This window comes from Scomber scombrus, chromosome 10 (genome assembly GCF_963691925.1).
Source record: "Scomber scombrus chromosome 10, fScoSco1.1, whole genome shotgun sequence".
NCBI classification, from domain to species: domain Eukaryota; kingdom Metazoa; phylum Chordata; class Actinopteri; order Scombriformes; family Scombridae; genus Scomber; species Scomber scombrus.
Window position 1 is genome coordinate 29983160 of NC_084979.1, and position 13141 is coordinate 29996300.

The following is a 13141-nucleotide window of genomic DNA, read 5'->3' on the forward strand; positions in this document are numbered from 1 at the left end:
TTCCCCAAAAATATGCAAAAAGATTTTTTTTTAAAATGACTTTTGTAGTATGATTATCAGGTGACCCTTGTTGTGTAGCATGATTTTGGTCATCCTACACTGTATAATATTAACGCTATTGACGATTTTTCACAATAAAATTCCCCAAAAAAATGCAAAAACACATTTTTCTGAAATAACTGTTGTAGTCCAATTATCAGGTGACCTTTGTTGTGTATCATGATTTTGGTCATCCTACACTGTATAATATTAACGCTATTGACGATTTTTCACAATAAAATTCCCCAAAAATATGTAAAAACACATTTTTCTGAAATAACTGTTGTAGTCCGATTATCTGGTGACCTTTGTTGTATAGCATGATTTTTGTGAGTATACAGTGTATAATATTAAAGCTATTGACGATATTTCACAATAAAATTCCCCAAAAATATGCAAAAAGTTTTTTTTAAGAAATGACTGTTGTAGTATGATTATCAGGTGACCCTTGTTGTGTATCATGATTTTGGTCATCCTACACTGTATAATATTAACGCTATTGACGATTTTTCACAATAAAATTCCCCAAAAATATGCAAAAAGATTTTTTTTTAAAATGACTTTTGTAGTATGATTATCAGGTGACCCTTGTTGTGTAGCATGATTTTGGTCATCCTACACTGTATAATATTAACGCTATTGACGATTTTTCACAATAAAATTCCCCAAAAATATGCAAAAACAAATTTTTCTGAAATAACTGTTGTAGTACGATTATCAGGTGACCCTTGTTGTGTAGCACGATTTTGGTCATCCTACACTGTATAATATTAACGCTATTGACGATTTTTCACAATAAAATTCCCCAAAAATATGCAAAAACACATTTTTCTGAAATAACTGTTGTAGTCCGATTATCTGGTGACCCTTGTTGTATAGCATGATTTTGGTGAGTAAACAGTGTATAATATTAACGCTATTGACGATTTTTCACAATAAAATTCCCCAAAAATATGCAAAAAGATTTTTTTCTGAAATGACTGTTGTAGTATGATTATCAGGTGACCCTTGTTGTGTAGCATGATTTTGGTCATCTTACACTGTATAATATTAACGCTATTGACGATTTTTCATGATAAAATTCCCCAAAAACATGCAAAAACAAATGTTTCTGAAATAACTATTGTAGTACAATTATCAGGTGACCCTTGTTGTATAGCATGATTTTGGTAATCCTACACTGTATAATATTAACGCTATTGACGATTTTTCACAATAAAATTCCCCAAAAATATGCAAAGACTAATTTTTCTGAAATAACTGTTGTAGTCCGATTATCTGGTGACCCTTGTTGTATAGCATGATTTTGGTGAGTATACAGTGTATAATATTAACGCTATTGATGTGTTTTCACAATAAAATTCCCCAAAAATATGCAAAAACTAATTTTTCTGAAATAACTGTTGTAGTCCGATTATCTGGTGACCCTTGTTGTATAGCATGATTTTGGCGAGTATATAGTGTATAATATTAACGCTATTGACGATTTTTCACGATAAATTCCCCAAAAATATGCAAAAACAAATGTTTCTGAAATAACTGTTGTAGTATGATTATCAGGTGACCCTTGTTGTGTAGCATGATTTTGGTCATCCTACACTGTATAATATTAACGCTATTGACGATTTTTCACAATAAAATTCCCCAAAAATATGCAAAAACAAATTTTTCTGAAATAACTGTTGTAGTATGATTATCAGGTGACCCTTGTTGTGTAGAATGATTTTGGTCATCCTACACTGTATAATATTAACGCTATTGACGATTTTTCACAATAAAATTCCCCAAAAATATGCAAAAACAAATGTTTCTGAAATAACTATTGTAGTACAATTATCAGGTGACCCTTGTCGTGTAGCATTATTTTGGTCATCCTACACTGTATAATATTAACACTATTGACGATTTTTCACGATAAATACCCCAAAAATATGCAAAAACAAATGTTTCTGAAATAACTGTTGTAGTACAATTATAAGGTGACCCTTGTTGTGTAGCATGATTTTGGTCATCCTACACTGTATAATATTAATGCTATTGACGATTTTTCACAATAAAATTCCCCAAAAATATGCAAAAACCAATTTTTCTGAAATAACTATTGTAGTATGATTATCAGGTGACCCTTGTTGTGTATCACTATATTGGTCATCCTACACTATATAATATTAACGCTATTGACAATTTTTCACGATAAAATTTCCCAAAAATATGCAAAAAGATTTTTTTTCTGAAATGACTGTTGTAGTATGATTATCAGGTGACCCTTGTTGTATAGCATGATTTTGGTGAGTATACACTGTATAATATTAACGCTATTGACGATTTTTCACAATAAAATTCCCCAAAAATATGCAAAAACACATTTTTCTGAAATAACTGTTGTAGTCCGATTATCTGGTGACCCTTGTTGTATAGCATGATTTTGGTGAGTATACACTGTATAATATTAACGCTATTGACGATTTTTCACAATAAAATTCCCCAAAAATATGCAAAAACAAATTTTTCTGAAATAACTGTTGTAGTCCGATTATCTGGTGACCCTTGTTGTATAGATTGATTTTTGTGAGTATACAGTGTATAATATTAAAGCTATTGACGATTTTTCACAATAAAATTCCCCAAAAATATGCAAAAAGTTTTTTTTATGAAATAACTGTTGTAGTATGATTATCAGGTGACCCTTGTTGTGTATCATGATTTTGGTCATCCTACACTGTATAATATTAACGCTATTGACGATTTTTCACAATAAAATTCCCCAAAAATATGCAAAAAGATTTTTTTTTTAAATGACTTTTGTAGTATGATTATCAGGTGACCCTTGTTGTGTAGCATGATTTTGGTCATCCTACACTGTATAATATTAACGCTATTGACGATTTTTCACGATAAAATTCCCCAAAAATATGCAAAATCAAATGTTTCTGAAATAACTGTTGTAGTACGATTATCTGGTGACCCTTGTTGTGTAGCATGATTTTGGTCATCCTACACTGTATAATACTAACGCTATTGACGATTTTTCACAATAAAATTCCCCAAAAATATGCAAAAACACATTTTTCTGAAATAACTGCTGTAGTCCGATTATCTGGTGACCCTTGTTGTGTATCATGATCTTGGTCATCCTACACTGTATAATATTAACGCTATTGACGATTTTTCACAATAAATTTCCCAAAAATATGCAAAAACACATTTTTCTGAAACAACTGTTGTAGTACGATTATCAGGTGACTCTTGTTGTATAGTATGATTTTGGTGAGTATACAGTGTATAATATTAACGCTATTCACGATTTTTCACAATAAAATTCCCCAAAAATATGCAAAAAGATTTTTTTTATGAAATGACTGTTGTAGTATGATTATCAGGTGACCCTTGTTGTGTATCATGATTTTGGTCATCCTACACTGTATAATATTAACGCTATTGACGATTTTTCACAATAAAATTCCCCAAAAATATGCAAAAAGATTTTTTTTCTGAAATAACTGTTGTAGTACGATTGTCAGGTGACCCTTGTTGTGTAGCATGATTTTGGTCATCCTACACTGTATAGTATTAACGCTATTGACGATTTTTCACAATAAAATTCCCCAAAAATATGCAAAAAGATTTTTTTTTCTGAAATAACTGTTGTAGTATGATTATCTGGTGACCCTTGTTGTATAGCATGATTTTGGTGAGTATACAGTGTAAAATATTAACGCTATTCACGATTTTTCACAATAAAATTCCCCAAAAATATGCAAAAAGATTTTTTTTATGAAATGACTGTTGTAGTACGATTATCAGGTGACCCTTGTTGTGTAGCATGATTTTGGTCATCCTACACTGTATAATATTAACGCTATTGACGATTTTTCACAATACAATTCCCCAAAAATATGCAAAAACAAATGTTTCTGAAATAACTATTGTAGTACGATTATCAGGTGACCCTTGTTGTATAGCATGATTTTGTTAATCCTACACTGTATAATATTAACGCTATTGACGATTTTTCACAATAAAATTCCCCAAAAATATGCAAAAACACATTTTTCTGAAATAACTGTTGTAGTCCGATTATCTAGTGACCCTTGTTGTATAGCATGAGTTTGGTGAGTATACACTGTATAATATTAACGCTATTGACGATTTTTCACAATAAAATTCCCCAAAAATATGCAAAAAGTGTTTTTTTTTCTGAAATGACTATTGTAGTATGATTATCAGGTGACCCTTGTTGTGTATCATGATTTTGGTCATCCTACACTGTATAATATTAACGCTATTGACGATTTTTCACAATAAAATTCCCCAAAAATATGCAAAAACACATTTTTCTGAAATAACTGTTGTTGTACGATTATCAGGTGACCCTTGTTGTGTAGCATGATTTTGGTCATCCTACACTGTATAATATAAACGCTATTGACGATTTTTCACAATAAAATTCCCCAAAAATATGCAAAAACACATTTTTCTGAAATAACTGTTGTAGTCCGATTATCTGGTGACCCTTGTTGTATAGCATGATTTTGGTGAGTATACAGTGTATAATATTAACGCTATTGACGACTTTTCACAATAACATTTCCCAAAAATATGCAAAAAGATTTTTTTTTTCTGAAATGACTGTTGTAGTATGATTATCAGGTGACCCTTGTTGTGTAGCATGATTTTGGTCATCCTACACTGTATAATATTAACGCTATTGACGATTTTTCACAATAAAATTCCCCAAAAATATGCAAAAAGATTTTTTTTTTAAATGACTTTTGTAGTATGATTATCAGGTGACCCTTGTTGTGTAGCATGATTTTGGTCATCCTACACTGTATAATATTAACGCTATTGACGATTTTTCACAATAAAATTCCCCAAAAATATGCAAAAACAAATTTTTCTGAAATAACTGTTGTAGTACGATTATCAGGTGACCCTTGTTGTGTAGCACGATTTTGGTCATCCTACACTGTATAATATTAACGCTATTGACGATTTTTCACAATAAAATTCCCCAAAAATATGCAAAAACACATTTTTCTGAAATAACTGTTGTAGTCCGATTATCTGGTGACCCTTGTTGTATAGCATGATTTTGGTGAGTATACACTGTATAATATTAACACTATTGACGATTTTTCACGATAAATACCCCAAAAATATGCAAAAACAAATGTTTCGGAAATAACTGTTGTAGTACAATTATTAGGTGACCCTTGTTGTGTAGCATGATTTTGGTCATCCTACACTGTATAATATTAATGCTATTGACGATTTTTCACAATAAAATTCCCCAAAAATATGCAAAAACAAATTTTTCTGAAATAACTGTTGTAGTCCGATTATCTGGTGACCCTTGTTGTATAGCATGATTTTGGTGAGTATACACTGTATAATATTAACACTATTGACGATTTTTCACGATAAATACCCCAAAAATATGCAAAAACAAATGTTTCGGAAATAACTGTTGTAGTACAATTATTAGGTGACCCTTGTTGTGTAGCATGATTTTGGTCATCCTACACTGTATAATATTAATGCTATTGACGATTTTTCACAATAAAATTCCCCAAAAATATGCAAAAACAAATTTTTCTGAAATAACTGTTGTAGTCCGATTATCAGGTGACCCTTATTGTGTATCATGATTTTGGTCATCCTACACTGTATAATATTAACGCTATTGACGATTTTTCACGATAAAATTTCCCAAAAATATGCAAAAAGCTTTTTTTTCTGAAATGACTGTTGTAGTATTATTATCAGGTGACCCTTGTTGTGTAGCATGATTTTGGTCATCCTACACTGTATAATATTAACGCTATTGACGATTTTTCACAATAAAATTCCCCAAAAATATGCAAAAACACATTTTTCTGAAATAACTGTTGTAGTCCAATTATCAGGTGACCTTTGTTGTGTATCATGATTTTGGTCATCCTACACTGTATAATATTAACGCTATTGACGATTTTTCACAATAAAATTCCCCAAAAATATGCAAAAACACATTTTTCTGAAATAACTGTTGTAGTCCGATTATCTGGTGACCTTTGTTGTATAGCATGATTTTGGTGAGTATACAGTGTATAATATTAAAGCTATTGACGATATTTCACAATAAAATTCCCCAAAAATATGCAAAAAGTTTTTTTTATGAAATGACTGTTGTAGTATGATTATCAGGTGACCCTTGTTGTGTATCATGATTTTGGTCATCCTACACTGTATAATATTAACGCTATTGACGATTTTTCACAATAAAATTCCCCAAAAATATGCAAAAACAAATTTTTCTGAAATAACTGTTGTAGTACGATTATCAGGTGACCCTTGTTGTGTAGCACGATTTTGGTCATCCTACACTGTATAATATTAACGCTATCGACGATTTTTCACAATAAAATTCCCCAAAAATATGCAAAAACACATTTTTCTGAAATAACTGTTGTAGTCCGATTATCTGGTGACCCTTGTTGTATAGCATGATTTTGGTGAGTATACACTGTATAATATTAACGCTATTGACGATTTTTCACTATAAAATTCCCCAAAAATATGCAAAAAGATTTTTTTTCTGAAATGACTGTTGTAGTATTATTATCAGGTGACCCTTGTTGTGTATCATGATTTTGGTCATCCTACACTGTATAATATTAACACAATTGACGATTTTTCACGATAAATACCCCAAAAATATGCAAAAACAAATGTTTCTGAAATAACTGTTGTAGTACAATTATTAGGTGACCCTTGTTGTGTAGCATGATTTTGGTCATCCTACACTGTATAATATTAATGCTATTGACGATTTTTCACAATAAAATTCCCCAAAAATATGCAAAAACAAATTTTTCTGAAATAACTGTTGTAGTACAATTATTAGGTGACCCTTATTGTGTATCATGATTTTGGTCATCCTACACTGTATAATATTAACGCTATTGACGATTTTTCACGATAAAATTTCCCAAAAATATGCAAAAAGCTTTTTTTTCTGAAATGACTGTTGTAGTATTATTATCAGGTGACCCTTGTTGTGTAGCATGATTTTGGTCATCATACACTGTATAATATTAACGCTATTGATGATTTTTCACAATAAAATTCCCCAAAAATATGCAAAAACACATTTTTCTGAAATAACTGTTGTAGTCCAATTATCAGGTGACCTTTGTTGTGTATCATGATTTTGGTCATCCTACACTGTATAATATTAACGCTATTGACGATTTTTCACAATAAAATTCCCCAAAAATATGCAAAAACACATTTTTCTGAAATAACTGTTGTAGTCCGATTATCTGGTGACCCTTGTTGTATAGCATGATTTTTGTGAGTATACAGTGTATAATATTAAAGCTATTGACGATATTTCACAATAAAATTCCCCAAAAATATGCAAAAAGTTTTTTTTATGAAATGACTGTTGTAGTATGATTATCAGGTGACCCTTGTTGTGTATCATGATTTTGGTCATCCTACACTGTATAATATTAACGCTATTGACGATTTTTCACAATAAAATTCCCCAAAAATATGCAAAAACAAATGTTTCTGAAATAACTGTTGTAGTACAATTATTAGGTGACCCTTGTTGTGTAGCATGATTTTGGTCATCCTACACTGTATAATATTAATGCTATTGACGATTTTTCACAATAAAATTCCCCAAAAATATGCAAAAACAAATTTTTCTGAAATAACTGTTGTAGTACAATTATTAGGTGACCCTTATTGTGTATCATGATTTTGGTCATCCTACACTGTATAATATTAACGCTATTGACGATTTTTCACGATAAAATTTCCCAAAAATATGCAAAAAGCTTTTTTTTCTGAAATGACTGTTGTAGTATTATTATCAGGTGACCCTTGTTGTGTAGCATGATTTTGGTCATCATACACTGTATAATATTAACGCTATTGATGATTTTTCACAATAAAATTCCCCAAAAATATGCAAAAACACATTTTTCTGAAATAACTGTTGTAGTCCAATTATCAGGTGACCTTTGTTGTGTATCATGATTTTGGTCATCCTACACTGTATAATATTAACGCTATTGACGATTTTTCACAATAAAATTCCCCAAAAATATGCAAAAACACATTTTTCTGAAATAACTGTTGTAGTCCGATTATCTGGTGACCCTTGTTGTATAGCATGATTTTTGTGAGTATACAGTGTATAATATTAAAGCTATTGACGATATTTCACAATAAAATTCCCCAAAAATATGCAAAAAGTTTTTTTTATGAAATGACTGTTGTAGTATGATTATCAGGTGACCCTTGTTGTGTATCATGATTTTGGTCATCCTACACTGTATAATATTAACGCTATTGACGATTTTTCACAATAAAATTCCCCAAAAATATGCAAAAAGATTTTTTTTAAAAATGACTTTTGTAGTATGATTATCAGGTGACCCTTGTTGTGTAGCATGATTTTGGTCATCCTACACTGTATAATATTAACGCTATTGACGATTTTTCACAATAAAATTCCCCAAAAATATGCAAAAACAATTTTTTCTGAAATAACTGTTGTAGTACGATTATCAGGTGACCCTTGTTGTGTAGCACGATTTTGGTCATCCTACACTGTATAATATTAACGCTATTGATGATTTTTCACAATAAAATTCCCCAAAAATATGCAAAAACACATTTTTCTGAAATAACTGTTGTAGTCCGATTATCTGGTGACCCTTGTTGTATAGCATGATTTTGGTCATCCTACACTGTATAATATTAACGCTATTGACGATTTTTCACGATAAAATTTCCCAAAAATATGCAAAAACAAATGTTTCTGAAATAACTATTGTAGTACAATTATCAGGTGACCCTTGTCGTGTAGCATGATTTTGGTCATCCTACACTGTATAATATTAACACTATTGACGATTTTTCACGATAAATACCCCAAAAATATGCAAAAACAAATGTTTCTGAAATAACTGTTGTAGTACAATTATTAGGTGACCCTTGTTGTGTAGCATGATTTTGGTCATCCTACACTGTATAATATTAATGCTATTGACGATTTTTCACAATAAAATTCCCCAAAAATATGCAAAAACAAATTTTTCTGAAATAACTGTTGTAGTACGATTATCTGTTGACCTTTGATGTATAGCATGATTTTGGTGAGTATACAGTGTATAATATTAACGCTATTGACGATTTTTCACAATAAAATTCCCCAAAAATATGCAAAAACACATTTTTCTGAAATAACTGTTGTAGTCCGATTATCTGGTGACCCTTGTTGTATAGCATGATTTTGGTCATCCTACACTGTATAATATTAACGCTATTGACGATTTTTCACAATAAAATTCCCCAAAAATATGCAAAAACACATTTTTCTGAAATAACTGTTGTAGTCCGATTATCTGGTGACCCTTGTTGTATAGCATGATTTTTGTGAGTATACAGTGTATAATATTAAAGCTATTGACGATATTTCACAATAAAATTCCCCAAAAATATGCAAAAAGTTTTTTTTATGAAATGACTGTTGTAGTATGATTATCAGGTGACCCTTGTTGTGTATCATGATTTTGGTCATCCTACACTGTATAATATTAACGCTATTGACGATTTTTCACAATAAAATTCCCCAAAAATATGCAAAAAGATTTTTTTTTAAAATGACTTTTGTAGTATGATTATCAGGTGACCCTTGTTGTGTAGCATGATTTTGGTCATCCTACACTGTATAATATTAACGCTATTGACGATTTTTCACAATAAAATTCCCCAAAAATATGCAAAAACAATTTTTTCTGAAATAACTGTTGTAGTACGATTATCAGGTGACCCTTGTTGTGTAGCACGATTTTGGTCATCCTACACTGTATAATATTAACGCTATTGATGATTTTTCACAATAAAATTCCCCAAAAATATGCAAAAACACATTTTTCTGAAATAACTGTTGTAGTCCGATTATCTGGTGACCCTTGTTGTATAGCATGATTTTGGTCATCCTACACTGTATAATATTAACGCTATTGACGATTTTTCACGATAAAATTTCCCAAAAATATGCAAAAACAAATGTTTCTGAAATAACTATTGTAGTACAATTATCAGGTGACCCTTGTCGTGTAGCATGATTTTGGTCATCCTACACTGTATAATATTAACACTATTGACGATTTTTCACGATAAATACCCCAAAAATATGCAAAAACAAATGTTTCTGAAATAACTGTTGTAGTACAATTATTAGGTGACCCTTGTTGTGTAGCATGATTTTGGTCATCCTACACTGTATAATATTAATGCTATTGACGATTTTTCACAATAAAATTCCCCAAAAATATGCAAAAACAAATTTTTCTGAAATAACTGTTGTAGTACGATTATCTGTTGACCTTTGATGTATAGCATGATTTTGGTGAGTATACAGTGTATAATATTAACGCTATTGACGATTTTTCACAATAAAATTCCCCAAAAATATGCAAAAACACATTTTTCTGAAATAACTATTGTAGTCCGATTATCTGGTGACCCTTGTTGTATAGCATGATTTTGGTCATCCTACACTGTATAATATTAACGCTATTGACGATTTTTCACAATAAAATTCCCCAAAAATATGCAAAAACACATTTTTCTGAAATAACTGTTGTAGTCCGATTATCAGGTGACCCTTGTTGTGTAGCACGATTTTGGTCATCCTACACTGTATAATATTAACGCTATTGACGATTTTTCACAATAAAATTCCCCAAAAATATGCAAAAACAAATGTTTCTGAAATAACTATTGTAGTACGATTATCAGGTGACCCTTGTTATGTAGCATGATTTTGGTCATCCTACACTGTATAATATTAACGCTATTGACGAGTTTTCACAATAAAATTCCCCAAATATATGCAAAAAGATTTTTTTTTTAAAATAACTGTTGTAGTACGGTTATCAGGTGACCCTTGTTGTGTAGCATGATTTTGGTGAGTATACACTGTATAATATTAACGCTATTGACGATTTTTCACAATAAATTTCCCAAAAAATATGCAAAAACACATTTTTCTGAAACAACTGTTGTAGTCCGATTATCTGGTGACCCTTGTTGTATAGCATGATTTTGGTGAGTATACAGTGTATAATATTAACGCTATTGACGCTTTTTCACAATAAAATTCCCCAAAAATATGCAAAAAGATTTTTTTATGAAATGACTGTTGTAGTATGATTATCAGGTGACCCTTGTTGTGTATCATGATATTGGTCATCCTACACTGTATAATATTAACACTATTGACGATTTTTCACAATAAAATTCCCCAAAAATATGCAAAAACAAATGTTTCTGAAATAACTGTTGTAGTACGATTATCAGGTGACCCTTGTTATGTAGCATGATTTTGGTCATCCTACACTGTATAATATTAACGCTATTGACGATTTTTCACAATAAAATTCCCCAAATGTATGCAAAAAGATTTTTTTTTTGAAATAACTGTTGTAGTACGATTATCAGGTGACCCTTGTTGTGTATCATGATTTTGGTCATCCTACACTGTATAATATTAACGCTATTGATGATTTTTCACAATAAAATTCCCCAAAAATATGCAAAAACACATTTTTCTGAAATAACTGTTGTAGTCCGATTATCTGGTGACCCTTGTTGTATAGCATGATTTTGGTGAGTAAACAGTGTATAATATTAACGCTATTGACGATTTTTCACAATAAAATTACCCAAAAATATGCAAAAAGATTTTTTTCTGAAATGACTGTTGTAGTATGATTATAAGGTGACCCTTGTTGTGTAGCATGATTTTGGTCATCTTACACTGTATAATATTAACGCTATTGACGATTTTTCATGATAAAATTCCCCAAAAACATGCAAAAACAAATGTTTCTGAAATAACTATTGTAGTACAATCATCAGGTGACCCTTGTTGTATAGCATGATTTTGGTAATCCTACACTGTATAATATTAACGCTATTGACGATTTTTCACAATAAAATTCCCCAAAAATATGCAAAGACTAATTTTTCTGAAATAACTGTTGTAGTCCGATTATCTGGTGACCCTTGTTGTATAGCATGATTTTGGTGAGTATACAGTGTATAATATTAACGCTATTGATGTGTTTTCACAATAAAATTCCCCAAAAATATGCAAAAACTAATTTTTCTGAAATAACTGTTGTAGTCCGATTATCTGGTGACCCTTGTTGTATAGCATGATTTTGGCGAGTATATAGTGTATAATATTAACGCTATTGACGATTTTTCACGATAAATTCCCCAAAAATATGCAAAAACAAATGTTTCTGAAATAACTGTTGTAGTACAATTATCAGGTGACCCTTGTTGTGTAGCATGATTTTGGTCATCCTACACTGTATAATATTAACGCTATTGACGATTTTTCACAATAAAATTCCCCAAAAATATGCAATAACAATTTTTTCTGAAATAACTGTTGTAGTCCGATTATCTAGTGACATTTGTTGTATAGCATGATTTTGGTGAGTATACAGTGTATAATATTAACGCTATTGACGATTTTTCACAATAAAATTCCCCAAAAATATGCAAAAACACATTTTTTTGAAATAACTGTTGTAGTACGATTATCAGGTGACCCTTGTTGTGTAGCAAGATTTTGGTGAGTATACAGTGTATAATATTAACGCTATTGACGATTTTTCACAATAAAATTCCCCAAAAATATGCAAAAAGATTTTTTTTCTGAAATGACTGTTGTAGTATGATTATCAGGTGACCCTTGTTATGTAGCATGATTTTAGTCATCCTACACTGTATAATATTAACGCTATTGACGATTTTTCACGATAAAATTCCCCAAAAATATGCAAAAACACTTTTTTCTAAAATAACTGTTGTAGTACGATTATCAGGTGACCCTTGTTGTGTAGCATGATTTTGGTCATCCTACACTGTATAATATTAACGCTATTGACGATTTTTCACAATAAAATTGCCCAAAAATATGCAAAATCACATTTTTCTGAAATGACTGTTGTAGTACGATTATCTGGTGACCCTTGTTGTATAGCATGATTTTGGTGAGTATACAGTGTATAATATT